The following is a 24,841-nucleotide window of genomic DNA, read 5'->3' on the forward strand; positions in this document are numbered from 1 at the left end:
AGGCTTATATTTAAATTTATATAAAAATGTATGACATATTTTTTAATGTAATAATATTGTATGAAATGTCATTTGTTTTTAAAAAAATTATATGAATTATATATTATATTATATTTAATTACATTCATACACACAATATTTTTCTATTTAGATCCTTTATTTGCATAAGTATATTATATAAAACACTATTTTCGATATTGGATATTATTATTTACCGATACTGGATATCGATAACATAAATAATATTGTATTGTACTCAAAATTCTTCATATTTGCAAGAACGTGATACACTTTTTACATCCACTTCACTATTTTATTAAATTATGTAGAGTCCAAGCGACGTGCTATCTCTTATACTCACCGAACGATTTTCTTGACGTTTTCCACAACGTTGATTCGACGACGAACCATTTCAATTCTGTCTGAGAAACGATAACAGTTTTAATAAGACGCAAATGTATGCCATACATTTCATCAATTTTCTATAGTCCGTTCTCGAATGTCATGAAGTTATGCGCTCTTGTCGTTGAAACCATATTATCGGTATTATTTTTCCATATTTTTTGCGCAATTTTAATAATTAAAATTCCGATTGGACGAATATGGTAATCTTTGTTTTTCCGCATCTCTGTGTTTTATTCACGTGTTGTATGTCCCGGTCGGAGTTAACCTGGCTCGTTTTTCATCTCCTATATAAGAGATTGTATCCCAGTGCTTTATATTCGCCCCCAGTCTATTACTTTTTTACTGCATAATCCGCTGATCTCTCAAGTCAATCGTCATAGGTTTTTGCGCTCTGTATTTTTTCTACCTTCTCGACATTTCGTTTTTCTCACTTTTATTCTTAGTCTTCGGTATAAAGTTTTACCACTTAATGGTGTAATGTTAAAATAAATTATGCGTGGTAAAAAACTAAATACAAATTTTTTCCCGTATATTATTATGTACATCTCGAATATTAATCGATTATTAAATAAGAGAAATAATCCCTCTAGAGTTAAAAATGTGCTCTCGGAATAGCTGCGTGAGTGTGCCGTTTTATTAATGCCGGAGTATCCGTTCCCTATTCCCCCTAACGAACCGATGTCTTTCGTGAGTAAGCCCCCGATCCCGCTATGATAGGGGACGTGGTAATCAAGTCGAGCGAGAGCAATAGCAGGATCAGAAAGCGTACTTCAACGATATACATTTTTTTAATCGCACAATATTATATATTGCTACTCTGGCTAAAATATCGTTGAATAGCGAGATTTTTTTTAAGATATTTGCCACTTTAAGCTTCATTTCTTAAAAAAAAAAAATATATATATATATATATATATGCATATAAAAAATATTTCAAAGCAGCGATGTATATTAATATATAGCGATATTATTAAAGTAGACATTCAACACTTCTGTTTGTTTTATTCTATCTCTCTCACGATCTCGCCAATGTGTGCCGTAAATAAATCAAGAACAATATTTTTTTTCATCAACCTTCAACGATGTCGCACCTTTTTTTTTTTCCTTTGCGTCCATCGATTCGCGAGCTGCAAAATGAGACGCGCTTTTGCATATAACGATTATCAATTTTGCGCGCGACAAATCCAATGACTCGGATCATTGTTCAATCTATTCGACGTAAATCCCTCGACAATCCTCGATATTGCGCGGATATCGATCGGGTTATGTATTACGCCAGCGACTAAACGCTTGACTTCTACAACGCGACGCGCTTTTCATTTATCATAATGAATAAATATTTGGATCGGAATGTGCTGGTTTGAATCAATTATCGGCCGCTCTAGTAATGCATGCGATCATGTGACATGACCCGCGATTCAATATAGAAAATCGCACCTCGCGCGCGATAGCGGTCCTGTCATTTCGCATTGTTGACTTCGCTACGCGTAGTTTGTTTAAACAGCATGTCATCAACGAGATTTGACGAAAGCAGAGATCGACGAAAATTTGATTCCCATTTCGCCGAGAGGTCAATGGAATTCTCATTAATATTATTTACGTCAAATAGAATGAAATTTGAGCATTGTAGAGAACAATAAAAATATTTTATTTAATTATAAACGAGTATATTACAATTTTACTTTAGACACAAATAAATAAATATCTCATTATTTATAAATGTATTCTTTTATTTCTTTAAAAACTTTATAATGAAAGTGCAAAGAGATGAGAGATAGAAAATATATTAATCGTTAATATTCAACAAAGCTATATTTTTTTTAGGTAAACAGGAGGATGTTTATCTATTTTTTCATTTTAATAAAATAACACTTATATTTGCCATTGTATCTATATTAGTTCATATAATCATATTTTCTTGATAAAAATACCTTGGTTCTGTTATTTTGATTTAATTTTACATTGAATTGGTCGTTATACATAAAAAAAAACAGTATTATTCAATAATAATATTTAATTAAAATTTTATTTCTTAAATATCCTATATTTCGATTAATAACAGAAATTTTGATGGATTCTCCATTTATAATTTCATTATTTATTAAATTTAAATATTAAAGATCGATAATATATATAATGTGATATTGGAAATTGAAGAAGGCTTTTTAGAAGAGAATTAAATTTCATTAATCAAATGTAAAATAGAACTTTGTTGTAATTTTATTGCGCGTATTTAATACATGTAAATTTTGTTTCGAATTTGATTAGGAAGATATCCGATATAACGATGAGATTAAAATTTTCTGGCTAATGTAATAATTTATTATAAATATATAATATGGATAAATTTAATTTCAATTTTGATATTTAATTTTTTTCGTAATTATCTATTTATAGATGTGCTGTGTGTGCGCGTCTTTCGATTCTGTATTTATTGAGGATAAATATTGAAATCCTCTATTAATATGTATAACACGATTAATTTATAACGTAATGAACAGAATTGAATTTTACTATTAATTTACAATAAATACATTTTTTTAAATATTTTGCAATGTATACCTATTTATTAATTATGTATAATATTAATTATTTCTAATTCTTAATTTATTAATAAATATATCATTAAAATCTTTATGAGAAGAATACACAATCTTTCTAAATGTAATTTTTAATAATAATGTGGATAAGCATGATTCCACTACACATAGCAAAAGCATTTTATTAAAAATCGAAATTTCGCCAATTTAATCAAATTGTAATCATTCGGATTTCTCTTTATTGTCACTTGTGTCGCGTTAGCTATTTTTGTAATTGATGGCAACAATATAATTGTTAAATCTAACGGTATCAAAGTATAGGATTCGCCATAAAGGGGAATAATCGCGCATCGATAAATACAAATATATCCCAAAAATGCCCTAATGACATTCGGTCATTTCGAATGTATGTACATACAATAGCTGGCGGCTGTTGATTATTGACATTTCCTCGACGGAATATTGTTTTAAACAATCTCGTTCGGTAATTTACAGCTTTGTAATTTATTATTATTATCGGTTTATTTCATCTTTTTGAGTAGGGACTAAAATGTGAAAAATCAAGTAAATTTGTGCATATATTTTAACGCGAAAGAGAATGCGAATAATTATTTCACAAGTATTAAGTACATCCGAATTACTCATATTAATATTATAAAATAGATATATTATTAAAATTAAAGGGAATTTTAATTATCATTTTAATCTTATTTTAGTTTTACTTTTAGCAATATAAGCGGTACAAATTTTATTGTATAAAATTTTAACATCTTCTTTCTTTTTAAAGGACAATTTTATCAAAGTTCGTACTTTTGTTTTTAATAAATATACAAATACAAACTTTGACAAATTTGTCCTTTGAATAGAGGAGAAAATTTTATTAGATATTTGATCATAAAAAATTGGATTAGAAACTTGATTAGATATTTTGATATAAATAAAGGCAAGTAATAAATTTTAACTGTGTAAGTGTTAATTTTTTATTATAAAATTCTCTGATGTTTTTCATATCTTTCAATGTCATAATAAAGTTGTCTATATAAGCCAAAATTTGAATGAGAGAAATTTATTTTGGAATAAATATTTTTGTCAAATATTCAATCAGATTTAATCAGATCATATTTGTCATCGGATATTTTTAGGGATAAAAGATTACAAATTTCAGCTGTCAGATATTTTTGAATAAATGAAATATAATATAAATTTTAATTGTGTGGGATATCTATATTTTATTATATAAAATTCTGACAAATTTTTATTCTTTTTAAAAATTATGATAAAATTGAGCATTATTCTTTAATAAATATTTTTATTATTTAATCAGATATTAAGATTGATAGAAATGCGACTAGACTATGTGCTCTCCCCCTCTCTCCTTCTCTCCTCCCCCCCTTCTCTCTCTCTCTCTCTCTCTCTCTCTCTCTCTCTCTCTCTCTCTCTAAGATATCTCTATCAATATATTTCTTATTATATATCAAAACATATATATCTATTTATAAACTTGGAATATACACATGTGCATAGTGCGTAATCAATCGTTATCGATCACGCGCGAATGATGGCTTTGGAGTGGCTGACCTAGGAAAATGTTTGTTTAAAAACTATATTTCTCTGCTCGCCGTCAATGAAACCGCAGGTGCGGGTATGCAATCCTATAGATTTTTCTTCTTTGTACGAACCGACTTGCCGTTCTCGCGATTTTGCTCGATTCCGTATTTTATCAAACTGTCTTTCTTCCATCCTATATCAAACAAAGTCGGTTTTCCTAATTCTTCTTATTTTAGATTTCGATATAACTTTATGCTCTTGTATAAGTTTTGATATGAACGATCCTATGAAATAATATTTCTCAAAGAAATGATATCCCAGTACAAAGAATTTGATATATTTATTTCGAGTAAAATAAAAGCGCGCTGTTCTTTTCAACTTTATGCGATAAAAGTGATAAATGTTTAGTATTAATGTAATAGTTTATAAAAGAGATTGCGCAATACAAAAATTTCAATGATTTAATAAAAGAGATAAATAGCTAAATCTTTCTTTTTTATAAAAAAGGACACGCGCGTATATTGACATTCGTCAATTCCATCCACCAAATACAATTTGTCGAATTTATTGACAACACGTCAATTTAAGTCTGTCTTCTCGCAATGCAAAATAAAATAAAAATGTATAATAATGTATAAGGCAAAAACAGAATATAAAGTAAATGGATAAAAAAAAAAGAAAAAAAAATGTGTAAAAAGGAATGAAAGAAAGTTTATTATGATGAAAAGGAAAAATAAAATAAAAATATAAAAAGGTAATACAAAGTGGCAAAAATTATAAGACGGAAATGGGATATGAAACGGCGATGTAATATAAATTTGTATAGGACGTTACGAAAACAAAGTGCTATGTAAAAACTAGATAAAAGTTCCATCCTTCCTTAGTTTCCTTCAAGTTTTTTACAAATGATGGTTAGATCGCGTTTGTATCAATCAAGAGACTTGAAAAATGAATTCGTAGAGTGTTGGCGCACGCGACGTTTTAAACGGTGATTCATAGGAAATCACGCGGGAATGGTAAAAGATGGAAGAAGCGGGAGCGGGATAAGAAGGGGAAATGCGCAGCCGATTCAACGTATATTAATCGGATTTGCGTCGTCGCGGATTTCCACGTGCGCTCGTTGCGTTCACCATTTTTCATTCGGCCGTTGATGAAAATGTTGTTCGTTTTACCTCCATTCTCTGGTGATTACATCTCGGCATATCGTAGTAGAATGTCAATATGTCGTACAAAAAAAAAAAAAAAAAAAAAAAAAAAAAAATGATTTATATTTTTCTAATTTATTAATAATTAAAGAATATCTTGAATAGTTATACACGAGTATATAATAAATATATTCTTTCTCTTTAAATTGTTCGCGATAATTATATTTTAAATGTATGGGATCTTTAATAGGCGTTTTTTTAAAAATACAGAGCATACATATTGTTTTATTTCGTTCCTTTTTTACGTATTTGCTTCGAGAAATTTATAGGTAAAGTATGACACGCTAGATCTAGGACATTCTGTATTCTCTGTCGCCGACTGTGTCTTCACGAGAGCATTCCTGCACATCTTTTCGGGTTACCGGGTAGATCTTTATTCTGAATCTTTTGAGTTTCTTTGTACTTTGTAATTTTTTCAGAACATGCTTTGACCTTTCTGTATTCTGCGCTTTTGTACATTGCAATTTGTAAATTTTTTACATAAAAATTCATTGATTTGAGCGAGATTTATTGAAACTGCTGCAAAAATTTAACTCACATAATGGATGAATAGAGAAACCTTTGAGGGTAGGAAAGTACGTAATATGATAGACAAAGTTAAATACTAGTTTTAGAAATAAGCTTTTGTTAAAATGTTCTTTCTAAAGCTTGATAGTTCTTTTTAATAAATTCTCAAAATGATACAATTTACATAAAGTTCAGTATTTTCGTTGAGATTTCTAAAAAAATGATTATTAAAAAAAATATTTTTCACGAAAGAAATATTTGAAATGACAAAAGTATTAACATGTATTTTATATCATAGAATATAATGTTTTTATTAAGAGAGAGAGAGAGAGAGAGAAATTTTGTTTAATGAAATTTTCCATTAAAGACATTATCAAAATTGTAAAAGATAAGATGACATCGCTCCTAATTTTTTGTATTTCCTCCTATCTCTTTTGGGATAAAATGTTTGTAAAATAATAATAATGATGTAGCAGAAAGAAATTTTTTCGCGAAATTAAGTTCAGTTTCGTGAGCAAAGTTTCGAGTCAAGACGAGGAAAAATTCGCCCGATAGGAAACGCATTTCGCAGCATGACAAGAACAGTTTCGGGCTAGGCAAATATCTGGCCAGCTTACCAGACGGAGATTCCCCGATGGGGGTCTACCTGAACTTCGCTAGAAACTTTACGGCAGGAATATGGAAATGCATGCGGAACTTTGAACTTGATTCGTCTAATGCTCGTGGCGTTATTTCGCTATTTATTTAATATTGTACTTTCTCTCTTTTGATTTTCAATCATAAATATCGATACTTTGGAAAGATATAGTTGAATGAGATAATTAGACTCAGCAATTGAAGAGACACAATTGAATGATAATATCGAATTTTTTTCTTATGTAAAAAATTATGTAAAGAAAAGAGAGAGAGAGAGGTAAAATGACGACTATTCTTGAGGTTTATCGATGTTTCTTAATTTCTGCCATCATGTAAAAATAATGATCTTATTTCTCTAAATAAGTAGCGTGTAATACGTCATGAACATTAAGCAAATATCAGTAATTACACACACATACGCAACATACGCATATAACGACACCCACATACACATACTCTCATTCTCATTTTCTTTGTTTTCTGTCTCTTTAAATAGCATTTTCTGATTTTATTTGTATAGACGAGTTTTTTTTTTATGGGATATAACGAATAGTGATAATATGTGCGCATGTTTGCCATGCGACTTTTATGCAACAAAGCTTTATGACAAAGCTTATGAAAAAGATGACAAAATATTACTTTTTTTCTTGTTTATATTATTTTCCGTGCACCCATTTTTCTCTGCATACATACTTTAGCCTTCTGTGTTTTTCAAATATGACTAACTCGGGGAGTATATGTATAAAGGGAAAAAAACTGTTTTTGAGTAGTTTTGCTCGTATATAAAGAGAAAGAGGAAGAGAGAGAGAGAGAGAGAGAGAGAGAGAGAGAGAGAGAGAGAGAAGGGAGAGAAAGGGGGAGGAGGAGGCAGAGAAGAGTTCATTTGCATCGAAATCGCGAATTATAAATTGCAAGAAAATTTTAATTAACTCTGAAGTCGAAAATCAGAATACCTGCGTCGCGCTATATCGAGAGAATTTATCGGCGCGTGCGATTCTATGGTATATGACGCCTGTAATGGGAATAATTGATTTATATCGTCATGCGATGGAGCGAATTATGCATACTATGATTTCGCCAATTTATCAGCACGAACGATGCCTTTAAATGCATTCAAGAAATATGCAGACAAGAAATGAAAGTAAAATAAGCTAAAATTCTCAATATATGCAATTATTTTACTCTTTAATAAACTAATATATTATATTTAATTCTTTTTTGTTAATATAAAAAGATTAAAATTAATAAATATATATAAAAATAATAATTAATTAATTAATTAGTAAATATACAGAATTATATAATTAAATTATATATAAAAGTTACATACACACACTTAATAATTAGAATTCAATATATATATATATATATATATATATATATATGCATACATACATACATTATATATATGTATATATAAAGTTTTTTTAATTAAAAAATTTAATTATATGATAATCATAATTAATTATAATTAATATATTATGTATATAGGGTTTTTTTATTAAAAAATAAATTATAATAATTATATACAGAGTTTTTTAATTAAAAATTTAATTACAATAATTATAGTTATTTTACCAGTATATAAAATACGAGTAAAATAATTAGGATTAGTATAATTAAATGTAGTAATAAGTGAATTGTTTTATTAAGATAACTAAATAGTATAATAACCTTTTTCTTTTATTAAGACATAAATTATTAATGACGATTAGAAACGATAAAACAATCGGATTTGAGAGGAATCGTAAAACACAAATTTATTACATATTTATGAGTATTAACTGTGTGAAAAATAAATACGTGTCTTCTTCTATATATGAATATACTTTGTAAGAGCAGAATTTTGCCTGTTTCATCGCTAACGAGCGAACATTAATTAAAGATATGAATTTCGTACCACGTTAATTGTATTACATGCAACTTTGATATAACTCGTATTGTGTATCTTATGCGGCCTCCGATCTTATAACTTTATTATGGCATCTCGTTCGTCGTTTCTCTCTCTCTCTCTCTCTCTCTCTCTCTCAATCGGAAGGGCGGGGGAGAAGTTCCTTATGAACGGCGCGCGGAATAAACTTTCCGTCGCGTCGTCTCTTTTTTGGTACTCGGTAGGAATCCGCGAGTCCTTTGTTGTGGATTTAATTCTGGTAACATTTACACGTTTCTATCTGTGCAGAAACCAACAACGACTATGTGTAAGCCAGCTTTATACGTACTCAGAGATTTCTCACAATCAACTTCGTCATTTTCCTTTGCACCTTTATAGTTTCTTAGCTTGTCTTCGTTCCTTTACGGAGTTTTGATTATCCTCCCTTTTGTTCTTTATTGCGAAAATTTCTTCCCTGAGTTTAAACAAGCCAGCGAACCGTGGAGAATTGCGTTTAGATCATTGTAGACGATAAGCTTACATCGTGAGATCCCATAGAGAATAATTCACAAGCAGTTATTACATATTTGTCACTCTGATATAATTAATTTGATCAACGCGTTCGTGCATATGGAGAATGTCTTAATAAAGTTGACGGACAAAGATATAGATTTGTTTTTAAAAATTTATACTATAAATATGAGAATATATTTTATATTTAAATTATATAAATCATTTTACATATATGGTATTAAAATATATATTATAATTAAATATGTTTTTCAAATATTTTATATAATTTATAAACGCGCGCGCGGATAAATATAATATTATCTTTTTTCTTAGACATTTCTCTTTCAAATAATTTACAACAGTTCTTACGAATATTGATTAAAGTTTAATTCTATTTTTGCGTAAAAAACAAACTTGTAAAGATGCTAGTGTTTAATTACAATTATCTCAATTATTTAATTAATTATTACATGAAAATTGACTTTATATATATGTATTTGTATGTGCTTGTATTTTTCTTACACATACATATATATATATATATATATATATATATATACATATATATGTATTAATAATTAATAATATTAAATTTTTAATATGAATTATAAATTATTATTTTATTTATAAAAAAATCTGCTAGATTCATTGAAGAGATTAGAGAAAGAGAGGGTGGAAAAAAGGAACAAAGGAAGAGGGAGAAAAAGAGAAGGAGATGAGAAGAAAAGCGAGATAGGGAGAGAGAATATATTTAGTTCGATTTACGTATAATTTTGACGCGTAATTGAACGCGAGTGATTTAAAATTCAAATTTATATAGATATCTAAAAGTAAAATAACTTTTATCTGAAGAAAATTGTTTCTTATATTTGTATCTAGAGAAATAATTATAAATATATTAATATACTTGAAACAAACATTGTATATATATATATATATATATATATATATATATATATATATATATATATATATACATACATATACGTATGCACGCTTTCTTTTGCTAACTCAACTGATCGCTCTCTCACCGGTTTACCTAAATAAAACACTCTTGAATATTAAATGCACTATTGGGAGGGACCACTAGAAAGATCATTGTAATACATATATAAGATAAACTCAAGCCCGCACGGCGCACTCAATCTGAATGATACTCGAATTCGACCAGAAATTCGGCGCCATATGGCCGCCACTGGTTGTTCGTTTGACATCTGTGTTGGCGCAACAATGGTTTCGACCAGTGGACCACGAACGTTCGCGGACTACTTGACTTTTATAATACAATTACGATATCTCTCTCTCTCTCTCTTTCTTTCTCTCTTCTTCTCCCTCTTTTACGATGTCTTACTTTGTCTCTCCTTAGCTCCAAGCCAATTCAAGCTACGTTTCATTTCGGTCGAGTGAATGCTTAATTCGAGCACCATTGAAGCACTCATCTCCGCCTTTTTTATGAGAATGATCATTACATTATTTCAATTCGACATTAATTAAGTGGCTCGATTTCCGCTTATTTGAACCGTCATACAAAATATTTCAGATTCGAAAAGCCATTTTTATTTTTCTTGATGAATTTTATTGCTTTTTGATCTATTAGATTATTGCATACGTAAAATGTTATTTTTTACTAGAACCGATGAGAGTAGATGAACCTTATTTACGTGAAAAGGATGAGAATGACAGTAATTATTCTTATTGTCTGTGTAAATATAAAAATACTATATTCTAAAATTACTATATTTAAAATTTTTTTTGGTATTTCTCAGTACAACCGATGCACGCTAACGGCGTATTATTCACAACTGCCATGAGTTGTTTATATTGCGATCTATAATAACGATTTGTAGATACATATACTGAATAAATAGATTTGAATAGCCAAAGATTTATATAGCGATATGCGACATATATGTATTGGAAGCATAAATTTTCTAAGGATAAAGAATTTGTTATTTTCCTTGTATAACATGTATACCGTAGATATTTCGATTTTTGTTCAGCATGAAATATTGAAACTTTTGACTGTGACTGGTCACGTTAAGCAACGGCTGTCCAACGGAAGTTCGAAGTCCGAAGTTACTGTGAATTCCATATAGATCCGGTATTCTATCGGAGACGATCGCGTAGTTACAACTTGGCATCGAAATTTCTCACGATGCCGAGAGAGAGAGATCGATCGTACTACACTCGGCCGCTTTCTCGTTACATGTTATATATAAGCTAAACCTCTCCGTAAAATTACTGGCAAACTCGCAACATCGGATTACTGCCTGGCGAATTCCGTCAAAACTTAGCAGCCGAAATAGAACATGTAAGTCTGCGTTCACGATTTCGCAATTCTGAAACTCCGGATTACAACAAGCGAATACCTGGCTGCAGATTGTCGTAGGTACTTACCTGATTTGATAAACGGAATAAAATAATACTGTCGAAACGATATGATAATGATTATGATCATAAAAGATAATTTTTATTCATGAGAAAAGTCTCGGTTAATTTAATAGGTTTCATTTTTTCAAGATAAAATTTATAAAATATTGAATCTACACACATCAAGGATTATTTAATATTTAAAAAGTTGTATTAGAGCTTTTTGATATGTTACAAATAAATTAATAAAATATATAAGTTTATGTATAAAGTAAGTATATGTGGTATTAATATCATAAATGAATTTTATTAATCTTTCTTCTGAGATGATTACAGATAGCGAAATTCTATTTTAATATTTTAATAGTTTGATTAGTATATTTTATATGGGAAACAGAGTCCCCTCCCCTCTCTTTCTTCTTCTTTTCATTATCAGTATTAAATGTTTAGGGGCGTCAGAGGTTTGTTTTTTCACATATATCAATTTCTAATTATTTCACATATATAAAGTACGACTTCCGATTTATTTTTGAACGAGGTATAATGGTTATTGTCATATTTTGTAGAAAGATATTAAGGTAAATTATCAAATATTACGGTTATAATAGATAAATTGTTGAAGAGTAAATCTCACTAGTTTCAGATATTTTACTTAGAAGAATTTATTTTGATATGTTATACATATTTATGTAAGCAAAAATATATATCAACACAAGCTTTAATTCTCGCGATTTTATCAAATAGGTTGAATGAGTTTTCGCGTACGATCCGATTTCCTGTTCGGATCAAAACTTGAATTTGTTTCGAGATAGCGAAAGGCTCTGAAAGTTGAGGATTATATATCGTATCCTTTTTTCGAATACTAACGTATTAATAATCTCTGCCTCGCAGATTACGTGTGCTCGTAATAGCAGAATTAGTACTTTTGCAGCGCTTTGATGTGAATATATTAAATTCTTTTGTAGATCTATTAGAAATACGATTATTGTTAAAAATAGATAATTACAATAAAAATAATAATAATTATTGTATTATATTATAATTATACATTATATATTATTATTATAATATGAATAATAATTATTATTGTACTTGCAAGCGTGAATTGCAACCTGTCCATGAGAGGGATATCGAATAAGAAACCGATCGATAGCCACCATTTCTTCGAGACGTGTTATTTCGCACAGAATAATCTTAAAAGAGATCACTTTTCGTTCAAAAATGAAGAAGACACGTGAAAATACCGAAGAAAGATTGACGCATTGAAAAGGAGAGCGAATTGCAAATACAAGCGAACGGGAAATAGCAGCATCTCGTACGCACGAATGCATAAAGAGTGGTATGGGAGAAGGGTAGAGAGCAGGATTTATAAATCTGTATATCATCGAGGATTAAGTTCACATCATATAGATGCGCAACGAGACGGAAAGAAAAGCGAGAGCGAATCGGATTTTTAATAACTTACCCTTAATCGCTCTAAGTAGGATGAAAATCACAAATTTATATAGGGTAAAAAAAAAGTCAATATTCTTTCAGTAAATCATTTTGTTTTAACTAAACTTTAATATTCTTTCGTTATTTAAAAGCTAAAAGTAAATTCTTTCAAATTTATACATTATATGTATTTTGTGTTTGTTTCTCTTTATTCTGTTAAATTAAAAAAAAATTTTAAAGTAAGCATTATTTTTTGTCTAATGATTAATATATATTGTAAAGCATAAAAACATTGTTAGATTTGATACTAAAAAAATAATATCAGGTTCTCCAAAATATAATACGTATATACAAAATATTACGCACCGTAAAAACTGTTTCTTACTTTTCACAATTTTTGTGAAAATATATTATCTTTTAATATGATAGATATTACCTTAAATGCACAAATATATAATATTAGAAAAAATTAAATAAAAAAAAATTTCGTAAAAGTTTAAAATTATATATATATTTTTTAATTTGACCTTTGCAAAAGATAGAGTCTCTCAGTTTTATATAACTTATATTAAAAACTCATATTTATCTAACATTTTTGCTTTATTAAACCGCAATTGTATGTGCAATATGTGTATAGAAAATAATCTTATTGTAATTTGCGCAAATCGTATATTAATCTAGATTATGTTATATAAATATCAGAATATTGTCATGTTGCATGACATTGGCAATATATTGTCATATAGTTAGCAATATATTATTATATATTAAAAATTAGAATTAACAATCAAAAATCCTATACTTACCACATATTTTAATATAACAAAATAACTTGTAAATTACTTAAATAAGACCTAGCTAAAAACGCCCTTTCGTGCCTTAAAAAAAGCATGTTTTATAATTTATATCTAATGCTTTTGAAATCAGCAATTAAAAAATTCTTTACATTTAATTTCATTATTATCGTCAAAAAAATTTTATCCGCAGTTACATTTTCGATTCGTTCCACAGTGAATCGCATACATTACACGATTTATTTCCAAAATTTGTCATAACACAAGTTTTGTTATATTGACTATGGATTAAATAGTACGTACCAATCAATTAAACAAGTAGCTATTATGTTTATGTGTATAATAATAAATCTCAATATATATTATGATAAGAAAAAAAAAACAGATGCGAGCAAAGGGCGAGGGGAAGAGAAATAGAGAGAAAGAGAGAAAACTTTCTTTTTCGCACAATCAACAATTCTTCGTTTAGCTAAATCGCGTCTAACTAGATCTCATATGGCCGGATTGTATTATATTGCATTATGCGTCGATACAATCGAATCTCTATTGCGAGAAGGTGAAAGTCGATATCGCACTCGTGACTCGGAAGTGACGTTGAACAACACTCTACGGAGGCATCACTTTGAGACAGTTCACAAGAACAAATTGCGGAATGGGAGTATGTAACCTGAATTCTCACTAGAGACTTCCGGCTATTTGCATGCAATCTATACACGAGTACAAGTATTACAAAACTGATGTCATATATGGCGGAATTACATGAAAGAAAATTCAGACACAATTCGCAACGGAAGTACTATTATAAATTCTTTTACGAATTAGCTAGTAACATTATGCAGGAAATTAAAAACTTTCTTTCGCGATTTGAATAAACTTAGGTGATTTTAATTAAAAGTTTATCATTAAATAAAAGATTTTTAGCATTTATAGAATCAAGAAATTTTTTTTGTGATATATATTATACATATTATTTTTTAATATGATATATATTATTATCTTCCAGTATATTAATGCTTCTCTTTATCTACTTAAAAATTAAATGTATATATCTTTTATAAATTAATATAATTTTAATGTGTGTGTGGGGGGGGGGGGGGAAGGGGGAGGGGAAAAGTAAACCGATCACAAAAAAAAAGTTATATGGAAAAAAATGTTATTGATTCTGTAAATGCTAAGAATCTTTTATTTAACAATAAATTCTTAATTAAAATCGCTACAGCAATTCTGCAATATTTGTGTATATATATAACTTAATACAATGTAATACAATACACACACTCTTAATATAATATATAAATAAAATTCTTCATACTCTTAAATAAATGTATGTAAAATGCAATTCTACTCAAAGAGAGTATGAAAAAGATTTTCGACAATCTCTTGTTTAAGTATTACAAGTAGCCGGACTATAAATTTTTGATTTGCTTGACACGGAATATTTCGGTATTGTAGAACATAGATCGCACGAATATATTAAGCAGGCCGTACACACGCGAAAATCGTGTTAACTATCGTGCGATAAATTCCGGTGGCGGGCAGGCGGGCGGATGTGTAAAACGGAGTAGCTATACGATTATAAATTACCGGCTCGCCGGCGCGGCGATCTCTTTCTACTAACGAATCGCGCGTAATTTGCTCCGCCCGTCCCGTGTGCCAAGCGGCGTTGATACTTTTGAATAATGGAGCTTGCATCGACTCGAGAGAGAGAGAGAGAGAGAGAGAGAGAGAGAGAGAGAGAGAGAGAGAGGAAAAGCGCAGCGGTGCTGTCTAGGCGGATGAAACTTGAATTCCCCTCTTGAGAGTATGAAATATTCAAGTACATCCACGTATATAGTCTGCCAAATCGATCATTATTAATGCATACTATATGCGGCGATTGTATACGTAAAAAATATTTCATTCAAAATTATATTAGGTTTCCTCGACGAGATTAAATAGAAAATTATTGTATAGAGTAGAAAATGTTTTTATACATTTTGCCTTAAATTAACTATAAAAGTAAATGATTCATATAATTCATGCGCGAGAAGATACATAATGTTTCGAGATACTTATTTAATATAAGCTTAAAAATATTTCTATAAGAACTCAACGTCGCCGTTCTCTCGCAATTCTGACTGATTCGCGAAACAGACAAGGAGGAAGGGCTGCGATTTGTCATGCTTTCGACATCATTCCACTTGGATGTGCTATATACGTGTTTAACGCGTTTAACGAGAGAATTAAGTAAGACGTTACACGACAGCGTGAGAGACGAGGGAATATACGGGCGAACGTTCATTCATCGTTGTCGCTGTCGTCGTTACGTTGATCCTGGCGTGTCGAATTCTTTCACAAGCTGATTGGAATGAAAATTGATTCGTTCCGTTTAGTTTTGTGTTTTAGGGATCTGGATCCGACAGTTTGCCGAATGAGGAGGGATCATTTGAGAGAATAAGAGAGGTGGCAGAAAATGTCATCGTAATAATTTTATTGAATAAATAAATTTTCTATATATTTTACATAATATTTTATTATTAATTATTATTATTTTTTATCGTTTCTCATTTTGTACGAGACCGCTGGTTAAACCGTGTTTCTTTAACGATTCTTCGAATGGACAGTAATTTAAAAGGTCAAGTACCGTCGCGTGTGACTCTAATATTTGCATGGTATCGGCGGATTTCGGGCTGAGTATTGTGAATCAATCTTGTCAAGAGAGTTCAATCTATCTTACGATAAGAAGTCGATCGATATCTGAAATCAGAATTCTACAGAGCTCACGATATACGGCGTCGCTTCCAAGAGGTCTTCATGATCAAACAACCACAAGATTAAACTTGTATCGTAATTTAACTATCTATTACGTGATATACAATATTTACTTGCTAGAAAATGGTGAATGTGTGCATCGATTTGCTCGAGGAATGTAATTATACAATACAAGATTATTGAGGCTATAAGAAAAAGACAATACAATTCTATAATGTTTGTAGAAGAATTAAAAAAAAAAAAAAAATGCAAAATTTTATTGAAAGTTTGATTGTGAAAAAGAATTAATTAATAATTATTTAATTTATGTTCGAATTTAAAATAAATTTAAAATAAAAAATTTAAATAATATGTGTTACATATTGAATTATGTTTGTAAATTAAAATATTTTTTTGTACTTTACAGAATAATTATAAATATCGAAATAATTTTTCAAGTCAAATCTCTTTCACATCTAGCTACAATAAAAGAGAATATTTGCGGAATGCTTAAGTATTTAAATACTTTAAATTGATTTTAAATTTATAAGTTAAATCAAATTTTATATTTCATTGCATATTGTATATTAATATTTAAATATTTTAGTAATGTAAACGAATTGAAATTAAGTTGTATTTAACTTTAATAAGTATCGCGGAATATACGATATTGGAGAATGCGATGACTATATCTCAAGTTTACGGTTTTCGTATTTACATTTCGCTTATACAGATGGTGCATTAACCCTCGCCACATGAATTACGAGAGTATCTCTTTTAGGGCGACTGCAAATTAGTTTCAATTACCGTCGAGAACAGGCTTTATTATGATAACTAAAGCGAGTCATCGCGGTGATGCGTCACGTTATTATTCTAAGCTTTAAAGAAGCAAATAACATCAATATATGTTTTCTGAGAAAACGTTATATTTTAAGAACGATAGTTACGACTTAAAACAGTTCGTGACAATGAATAATAAATAGTTTGCAAATGAGTGAACGAAAAATAATAGTATAACATGACTTTTAATATTGATTATATATTAATAATTTTCATCTATAGCGGGAATATGGAAAGAAAAAGGGAAAGAATAGAAATTAAAAAAATTTATAAAATATAATATAATATATGTGTTATAAAATATATTAATATTTTAAACTATATTTGCGCGCAAGAGAATTAATCTGCATAAAAATATAACTATTTTTTTTAGAAACATGATTTTCCAGAAACGTCGATATCATATGTATATAAATTCTGCTCGTCCGCGCGAAAACACCTCCCATGAAAGTTGATACTCGACGCAATTATCGTACTTTCACATATCTATCTGCAAAACGCGAAACATGGCCAAAGTGTGAAACCGCAGGACGCAGTCGGTATATCTTTCTGGGACATTAACGTGTCGCTCCCGTGCAAGATGTAAATATCGCAATCACGAGCACGCGCACAACACGGGGACTTAACGGGGTAGCCCTCGAAATACGTCGCACTCCGACACGCCCGAATAGTCGACGCGCGGCGAATCCGCGGAGCACATAAATGCATTATTCAGGGGGAGAGGCAGAGCGCAGGGTGGCGGTGTACTTGTACTCTACTGCATTTGCGTTACTTCCAGAAGATTAAACTTGCATGCGAGCGAGCTATGAAGTATAGTCGCAGACGGCACGGCCGACATGCGACTTGCTCTCGGACAATGTACCGGTCCGGTTTCGGACGCTGCCGCGCACTCTTTTTTCCTCTCGTTCTTACAACAGAGAGAGAAAGAGAGAGAGAGAGAGAGAGAGAGAGAGAGAGAGAGAGCAAATATAACTTTACGAAGGGATGAGGAGGGAAAAAGTTGGGGAACAAATTTCGATTTTATTACCCACCGCGAGAACACGCTCGCAAGAGTCATTATGTATATGGTACTGTGTGAGAGGGAGGGGAGAAAACAATTTTCATATTAATCTATTTTTAAGTTAAATTAAAAGGTATATAAAAAAATATACTATATATATATAAGAGAAGATATATAAAATTTAAGAGAAGATGTATAAAATTTTTAAAAAAATTATTATTATTTGATAAATTTAAGGGATATAAAACAAAAAGATATTAATTTAGAGTGAAGATTATATAGAAAGGAAATGCGCAACGATTTAATTTTGTGAGAAGAACTTAACATTGTTATGTCGGGAGAGATCATATATAGTAACTTATATATGATCATCATTAATTAGTTATATATCAGTAAATCTTAATATTATCTTACAACTCACAAAATCATTTTTATATATATATATATATATATATATATATTGCAGAAGGTACATTTCTAATTAATACACGCTAAGTTTTAGTATTACTCTTTAGTTTCGTTAAAAATTTTGAGATAAATGCTTACTTTACAAAAGAAAATTTCCTGCTATACGGATAAAGATAAACTTATTGATTGTTTACTTTTACTTCAATTATAAAGTAAACGCATTGACGTCTTTTTGCACTCTCTTCTCGAAGAATTCTAACCTAAAACAAATTTAATTTTAATTTAAAATCAGAAATAGGTTTGTGTTAAGTTAGTTCTTTTCGGGGTACAGGGAGAGAAACAAAATCTTTCTCCCGCCCACGTGTTTACTTTACAATAAAGTAAAACTATAAAATACATAGTTTGAAACTTTCCGCAGAAGAAAAAGTTTGAAACAAACGAATTCGACTTGCGTATTTAAATCTCTAAGTGAATAAATGAATAGCTTACTGATGAATAACGATGAAGATCTTTTAAAAATTGAAAATCATCATCTTAAAAATATGTGTCTAAATTAAAGTCATCAGGATTAAAGTTTCTTTGCTAAAAATGTTATTTTTACAATATTTTAAAGTATATACCAAGAACGAAAAGAGGCCACACAATTAAAAGCGTGTATTATTTAGGAACGCACGCTCTACAATACGTGTGTAAAAGGAAAGTGATCCGTGTAAATTAATATCAAGATTTCCATTTTGCATTAAATGTGAAGCATGTATTTCGGAAGCGTAATGCGACTCGCTTTGTTTCAGTAACTGATATCGCGGTAACACGTCCCCTTTAACCCATTAACCTAAATAATTGGCGATTCGCCAGAATCGCCAGAGCGCGCATTCAAGGTCTGATGTATTGTCCAAAACCGCGTTAACCCCTTCGCTTAAGACCAATACCTCCGCAACAGCAATTCCATTAAGGACAATCGCAAGCGTAAGCGATTGTTGACATCATAACATTATGTCCTATGTGACACACGATTTTGCTCACAATTCGCAATCAACCACCGTTTTCGATTATCATTACGAAATGTGTTGGATTCTAATATATACCATATATATATGTATATATAAAGCTTTAGCTTTATAAAATATTTTTATGTAAAGTAAGTATCTTTTAATGAGAAAATATTGCGTTAAAAAATTTTATAAAAATATACATTTTGATTTTTCTGCAAAATATTGTAAAATGTTGAAAATATTTCTTTTTCGAAAAAATGCATGCTATTAAATTAGAGATAATAGAGATATTTTTTTTTTTACCCACTCGAAAATTAATCTGTAAAATTAAAAATACTCGAGATCTCGCGATGTACAATTCGATGACTACAATCGCGATAACTTTTAGTTGAGAAAATATCTCGCGCGCGGAAATCTCGTCAATTAACCGACAGTCGACACGAATTGCGCAAGTGATGTTGACGATGAATCCTCGCGTTCAGAATGATTTATCGTTCATCTAGTAATAAGTACACTGAGACTAGCTCTACACGTGCAAGCTTCGAATCCCCGCACATGGACGGATGCTACGATGAGTCTATGTACTCGCGCGGAGAATTGTTAGATAGCGTTGATGGTGTGTCACGAGGAAAAGCGAGGAGAGTCGACTCGTGCGGATGTCACGACGAGGGTGAAGAAAGGGCAAACGTATACACGTAATAACGACAGCGATGACGAAGTAATGGAGCTGAGACTCGCGGAGGTTTCATCGTCGGGATTATATATGAGCTCCTGATTCTCCACCCTGTGGATATTTCAGATCACGATGCGCCTAAGTCGTTTTGCATTCCTCCCGAATCGGATCAATATTCGTTCGTCGTTCACGGGGTGATCTGAAAGAAAGAAAAGTTTCGAGTCATATATAAATTATTTATTGTACTATTTATATTAAGATTAAGTTGATCTTTTTCATAATGATATAAATTTTATATATGAAAATATATATTTATATTTCATTTTCCGATTGCGAATGAAAATTTCTGAAACTGCGCAAATGATTTGTTTATGAAGCAAAATGTCGGATTGATAAAATAGCAACGTTGCTGTTTTTCGATTTACGTATTTATACAATTTGGCAATTTAATCAGTTATGTAAATGTGAACTTTCGAAAACATGCATTGTCAATTGCATAAATATTTTATGTCACGATGCAACTGACTCGCATTTTAAATTCAGATCAATTTGACACACACGTACTATTATCGTTGCTTTTTTCTTCAAATAAAAATATAATTTAAGATAGGCTTATTAATGTAAACAATAAATTGTTAATTATTGATAAATCTTAAAAATCAAATGGTAACAAATTATTTAGTAAATAAATTTTTTTTAATTTACACTAAATTTTAAATCTTTTCAATTATAAAATTAAGTTTTTTCATCATGCTGAAAGCTGCACGATCAAAACATTTTTATATTTTTATTAAACAAAATAAAATCTGTAAAAAAGTACTATTATATAATAATAAAATGTGCAGAACTGTTTTATGAAATATGTATATTCATAAATCTTTAAGTAACCTTTTTCAATTGAAAATTTTAAGTTTGTTAAAAATTTATTACAAATTATAATCTATTCGTTTCTCTTTTTTAAATAAAACATTACAATAATATAAGACAAAGTTCTTTTAAGACAAAACAAAGTTTCTTTTAAGCAAATTTACTTCTTCATTACTTTCTCTCTTCTCTCCTTCGGGAATTAACGCGATGAATTATATATGAAAATTTTGCCGCGAAACCCTTAATAAGACTAGTTTCGGAGAATCCTTTATTCTCTGCGGAGCTTGCTCTCCCATTTGCCTCCTCTATTATCGCCTACTTACATTCCCTCATAGGTGAATCATCCCTCGATTATATCGTTTCTGAAAATTTCGTTTCGTTTCTAGTAGTAGTATTAGTATAAACGTTATTCCGCGGTTATAACTCGATAACTTGATAACTTGCCTGTTATCTACGAGGTAAGCTGAATAAATTTAAGAGACTGCTTAGAATTCTACGGCTCTCGCCATAGTTCTCTCGGGCCGATCTCGACCGATTCAGGCAGTTAGTTATTGAAGAAGAGAAAGATTCTCCACGGAATGCATGAGAATTCATTTCGTTTTTTTCGTGCCTTTTATAATAGAGATTACTAAAATTTCTCCTTTTCACAGAACGGAGACGCGTCTTATTATATTCTTTTCTCTTCCTTTCTTCTTTGGGTAGTAATTTTTTGGATGGTAATAAAATTAAAAAAAATATACATAATATAAATACAAAGAAGATTAATTATAATTTTTGAAGAAAATAATTTAAATGAGATATAATCAATTTTATTTAGTGACAAAATAAACTATATAATTAACCTAATAATATAGTTTAATTTCTGTTACCAAATAATATTAATTGTTTAAAAATTTGTGTGTGTTTGTTTATTTGAAAAGAAAATAACTTTTTTTTTATTTTAAAAATTTAGTTTATCAAAATTAGTTTGATATACTGGTTGAAGTGAGAAGAATACAAATTGTCGAAAAGATATTCCATCAGAGAACTGACTCGGCAGTTTATAACGCGACTGCGAGTCGCGTTCGTCGAATTCGATTTAGCGACAAAGCTCGATTCCTTGACAAGGAGAACCAGCGAAGAAGAAAAGGGCGCCGCGATGCTAGTAGACGTTATAAGTGTCACCGTTGAGAATTTACCGTTCGCCAACATGACTTGCTCCGATCTTGTCTTACAACAGTTATACGAGATGTCTATCTTGTTATTACAATTTTTTGTCAATCTGTATTTTTCGCTAACAAATAAATATTGGGATACGTATTCAAATGATTGAAGATAGAAAGTTAAAGAATTTTGGTGTATTAAACTTTAGGAAAAGAATTTGGCAACATTATTCTTTAACAAATTTTAAGAACTTTATGCTTTGATGAAACTTTAGTTTTTTAAACTATTTCTTTTGGCTGCTGAAAGTAGAATTTTATTTGAATTCCCGAAAAAGCGCGGGTACGCACGCTATAAGAAATCAATTCTTTCTCATTGTTCTTTTATTGACAATATTTTGATAAAATATTTATTTACAAATATATATACATCATATTGTATAATTTATTGGAATTAATGCCGACAATAACAATCAAAAAGATAATTGAATGGAAAAACCATTCGTGCCGTATTATAGTGTTTTAAGATATCAAATATGAAATATTGTTTGATAGCTTGGCTAATGCAATTTAATGTAGTTGCCCATATATATGCAATTTGATTAAACAAGCGTTGCATAAATGAATTGACAATGTATGCGATATTTCGAATATATGTATATATAATAATAATCCACTTTTCCAGAGCTTTTTGACTTTTATTATCAAATATTGTCGAATAAGTTGAGAATTAAAAAAGAAAAAGAGAAATTATTGAAATAGAAAAATTTTTTATTATACTATGCTATCATATGCTTTAAACATTTAGTAAATTAATTCATAAATAAATAATACATTTATTTTTGTTGCAAATTTATTAAGATTTCTTTAAGAAAATAATGAAACAGAGAATTAAATATAAAATTTATGCAGTTATGTTAAATGCGATATTCTATGTATATTAGAACATACGATTCTATTAGAACAGAAAGTTATTTATTTAAAAGATATTATGGAGCATAATTTTTTAGAATATTTATTTTAAAATGCAATATATAGACAATGATTTTGCTACATAGTGCATCCTGTAAAACAAATTAATATAAAACGACACTGCATTCAGCAATACACGAATTCTGTAGCATAACATTTGTCAGTGCTTTTTTTGACACAAATCTCTAGCGATTGAACGCTTCATGTGTGTCGCCTCGATATATTTAAACCGATTTAAGAGACATCGGCAGTGAATCGCGCGATGGTCCTGCATCATCAATCGATATTAATGTTCGGAAAAAACTCGTTCTAGAGCGGGCGATATCATAAATCAGAAACTCACTATTCAAGCAAGTGTGTGTTATATATACGCGCACAGACAGATGCTCCACTTTCATTTACTCTCTCAACGACCAAAACGCTTTAACTGCATTAACGTTTACGAACCGCGATATCGTTCCTGCAAAGATTTAAGAACGGCAGTAGTTTAGGAGACAAGTTCTGGGGTGATTCGCTCCGTGAGCTCCCTAATTTCTATTTCCGCCATGACGTCACATCATTTCTTTCTTTCCATTCCCCGAGCATCGTAAAAGCTGTTACGCGACTGCGATGAGGGTGACTTTTGTGTTCCGTGACGATGATCGCCCTTTTGGATGGTGTCAGTTCGGCGCATACGGGGTGTTCTTATCACTACCGCATCAATACTTGACATATAGCTTAATGATTAGAAATAAAAATTATACATGTATTGATTTTATTATTTTGTTATTCTTCTCAGAATAAATATTTATATTTAGAAAGATATATTTTCTCAGAATCGCTTTTTGCTCTTGCAAAATTCGTTTGCCGCGGTCTTTTGTTTACGGTCCTCGCGACATTGATGAAACGAAAACTTGACCGTTAATCTAGATAACGCCGGGAGGACGATCGATTGAAGGCAGTAGTGGTAGGTTTCGTTTTAGTTTTGCGAATAATAGACTCGCGAACAATATCGTTTGTCATACGAAACCGGCCATTTCGGAGAGAGAGAGAGTATATCGCTTTGGAAAATTTACGAATGCCATTTTTAACAATATTGCAGGCGCGATATAAAATAATATAAAAAACACTAAAAATATATCATCAATATTCCCCGATGTTATCAAAATGTTGATTCTTTCGAGCTTATCTCTCCATTATCTAGCCTTTAGTTCCTAAATTTACGCGGGAGTCGCGAAAAACCAGGTTTCCGCGGTCATGAACGATACGCGACTCCACCGCTCGATTAATTATTCGCACTCGTAATTTGATATTCTGCGCGCGCGAGCCAATATTCGCGCATAGCCACGAAATAACAACCGAATGGTTTCCATGAACAACATAACCGGATTAATGTCGCTACGGCAATTAATGCAGCAG

At 30.3% G+C, this 24,841-nt stretch overlaps 1 protein-coding gene and 1 long non-coding RNA gene across 10 annotated transcripts in view; one reads left to right on the forward strand and one right to left on the reverse strand.

Moving 5' to 3' along the window:
• Con (leucine rich repeat protein connectin) overlaps positions 1–24,841 on the forward strand; it is a 122,753-nt gene that overhangs the window by 6,024 nt on the left and 91,888 nt on the right. The window contains exon 1 of one of the 9 annotated variants that reach the window (XM_070313422.1): positions 8,705–9,039. The exons of 7 other annotated variants lie outside the window; for them this stretch is intronic. The gene's annotated coding sequence lies outside the window, so the exon portion shown is untranslated. Of the gene's footprint in view, positions 1–8,704; positions 9,040–14,137; positions 14,481–24,841 lie in introns of those variants that run through there. One more of the 9 variants, XM_070313414.1, reaches the window with a different exon arrangement.
• Positions 20,065–24,841, reverse strand: part of LOC138942937 (uncharacterized) — a 105,778-nt gene continuing 101,001 nt past the window's right edge. The window contains exon 4 of the long non-coding RNA XR_011448404.1: positions 20,065–20,664. This is a non-coding gene — a long non-coding RNA (uncharacterized lncRNA). The remainder of the gene's footprint in view (positions 20,665–24,841) is intronic.

The sequence above is a fragment of the Polyergus mexicanus genome, unplaced genomic scaffold (assembly GCF_030449975.1).
Source record: "Polyergus mexicanus isolate NDT 795.1 unplaced genomic scaffold, iyPolMexi1.0 SCAF_2, whole genome shotgun sequence".
NCBI lineage: Eukaryota > Metazoa > Arthropoda > Insecta > Hymenoptera > Formicidae > Polyergus > Polyergus mexicanus.